Here is a 2,815-nt window from a genome sequence, read left to right on the forward strand (position 1 = left end):
TTTAATTTACTAGCCTGTTGCTGAAGCTATTTAAAAAAATCAGTACTTCAAACTCGCACATCTGTCCCCTGTGCCTCTATTTTTTTTTTTAATTCTTAAGCATAAGTAAAACGCTTTCAAACTAATTTGAACGTAAATAACTTGAATAGGGATTAGAAAATTTTAAACGCTAACACTTGCAAAGTGCTCAAAATGGCTGAGCCGGTCTTGGGGGGAGGGGGGGAAAGAGTTAAGAACTGCGGGACCATGGAGCATAGATGTCAGTCCCTAGGACTTTTCTAGAAAGACCCGGGAGCGTCACGCTCAGGGGCCGCTGGAGTGGGAAAAAAACACAAAACAAAAAAACCCGGTCCCAAGGGTCGCGCCTCCCCTTGAGCCCGGGCAGAGGGAACCCCACAATTCCCAGCTTGAACCGGGTTGGGATTGTGGGGAACCCTCCGAGCGGAGCAAACCTTGCAGCCATCACCTTGGGTCGAGGATTCAGGGTCATGGGAAGCCCTTCCATCAGAGCAAACCCCACAACGCTCCGCTGGGTACCGGGACTTGAGGTCACCGGGAGCCGTCTAGGTGGAACGAATCCCGCCACTCTTAGCTTGATTCGGGCATTCGGGGTAGTGCGAAGCCCCTCCATCAAAACGAACCCCACAATTCTCAGCTTAGGGCTGGCGGTCCGGGTAGCGAGCCCTCCCAGCAGAGTGAACCGCCCAAGTTTGCTGGGGATGTATAGGACCCTCGCAACGCTGTTCGCAGAGCATCGTTCGAGAAGGTGGGGTCCAACGTCAGGGAGAACTCCCAAACTCTGCTGCAGGGCGCGGTCAGAGCGGAGTGAACTCCGCAGCCTCGAGGAGAGTGAGGATGGATCTATGCGGAGTGCCCCAACCCGGCATCTTGGCGGCCCTTATCCTGTAGACTCAAGGGGCGTGAATCCCTATTTTCACTCAGTCAAGTAGGGTTCCCAAGGCGTCGCTGGCCATCCCACACCAGCCTCCATCCGTGACCAAAGTCCCAGCCCGAGAGCACGCCTCTGGCTTCTGTCGGCGGTTCCACTGTCCCCACCGCAGTCCTTCCATCGCCCGCGGTCGCTCCATCCTCCCCTCGGTCCCTCCTGTCCCTTGGCAGTCCGTTCGCAGACCCCCACCCCCGTACCCCGGGAGTCCCTCCAGCCTCCCCTTGGGTCCCTTTATAGTCCCCCCACCCCCGCCCGCCCGAGTTCTCCCCTCTGTCCCTCAGTCCGCCCGGAGGTCCTTCCATCCCTCCATCCTCGGACTGTCCCTCCTTCCTCCGCCCACTCCCGCGGTCCCTTAGTCCTCTTCCCAGTGCCTCTGTCTGCCCCGCGGTCCCTCCATACCCCCGGATTCCGGGCTCCGGTCATCTGGAGGGCTAAGTTTGTAAGGCTAGGAGCCGAACCGCGATTCTCGGACACCCGCACTCACCTGTGCGGCCATCACATGCTGTCTCTAGGCAGTGCACTTCTTGCACGCACTGGCAGTCCCGCCAGGCGCAGAAGCGCTTGCTGCCCTTGAGCGGGGACTCATAGCCCGTGGTTCCTGCAGGGAGCGCACTAGCGCAGCCTTGGGGACTTCTTGTTCCCAGAGCCCCACGCGCCTCCGCTGCCTCCGGCACCCCAAGCCGTCCCCAGCAGCGCCCCAGCTGCTTTGTCATAGCCGGCCTTGCCCTGCAGGGGTGCACCGGGAGCGTGCGGCACCTCGGGTGCAGAGGGCTTGCTGAAGGCATCGTCGTTGGGCATGCTGCCTCCGGGGCTCCGACTGCGTCTCGTTCTGGTAGATCCACGCACCCCAGCTAGCAGGAGGCCACGAAGGGTATGCTCCGGGTGGACGTGCAGTCCAAGTGTCGAGCTCCAGACATGCAGCGTCAAGACTTCTGGGAAGTGGGGAGGGGGTTGTATCTTTTGGGGCTCGGGCGCCTAGGTCAGAACTTTTGGATACTTCGAGGCCACGCCCACTTTCCCCCAGCTCCAACCACTGTGCTCCCTCTGTGTGCAAGCTTGCACCAGCTGCATGCACCTAGGGCGTTGCTGCAGAATTGCTACAATCTCAGGGATGTGCAGAGCTCAGAGCTCAAGCTCTCTACCTGAGCTCCTCGCACTAGGAAGCTAGCTGAGCTGAGCACGTTGCTCGCAGTAGGTAGACCACCATGGGGTCGGCTACCTCCCTTCCCCCAAGCTTACCCCCCAGTGAGGTGCTTTTTTCAAGGTAGATGGTGGAGACTGGCAGCAGTCAACTCTGAAAGTGGTGTTCTTTCCCCATCCCCCACTCCCTTTTAAGAGAAAGGTTGAAAGTCTGAGAAAAGCCGGCTGTACTTATGTAGGCAAAACAGAAGCTCAGTGTATGGGGCTCCAGCCCCCCCTTCCCCAAAGGCTGGGCCTTTATGCCTGCCATCGCCTCAGTTTGTTTGCTCCCAGGATCTACCTACCACCTGCTTCAAATAACTTTCCAGCCCATATAGTTCTAGCCTTCGTTTTGTGTCCTGCAGAACAAAATTGATTCTGCCTTTGAGGTAACTTCTTTTAGGATTTTGCAGACCTGTGGATCTCAGGCATTTCGTGGTGGTGGTGGGGCAGCGGGGGCGGGGGGGTGTTTAAAAAAATAAAAAATCTGCCAGTACCTGGAAGGCTGAGGCAGGAAAAATCACCTCTAGTTTGAGGCCAGTCTAGGCTACACAGTGAATTTCAGGCCAGCCAGAGCGACAGAAAGCCTGCCACTAAAAAAACAAAGCTAGACTTTTGGTGGCTCTTGCCTTTAATTCCAGCACTCTGGAGGCAAAGGCGAGCACGGATCTCTGCGAGTTCAAGGCC

The 2,815-nt window shown here is 57.4% G+C and overlaps 1 pseudogene; it reads right to left on the reverse strand.

Annotated features, from left to right (window-relative positions):
- LOC103744690 overlaps positions 1–1,747 on the reverse strand; it is an 11,424-nt pseudogene extending 9,677 nt beyond the window's left edge.
- Positions 1,748–2,815: the final 1,068 nt, after the last annotated feature.

The sequence above is a fragment of the Nannospalax galili genome, unplaced genomic scaffold (genome assembly GCF_000622305.1).
Source record: "Nannospalax galili isolate Female #2095 unplaced genomic scaffold, S.galili_v1.0 scaffold4143, whole genome shotgun sequence".
NCBI classification, from domain to species: Eukaryota; Metazoa; Chordata; class Mammalia; order Rodentia; family Spalacidae; genus Nannospalax; species Nannospalax galili.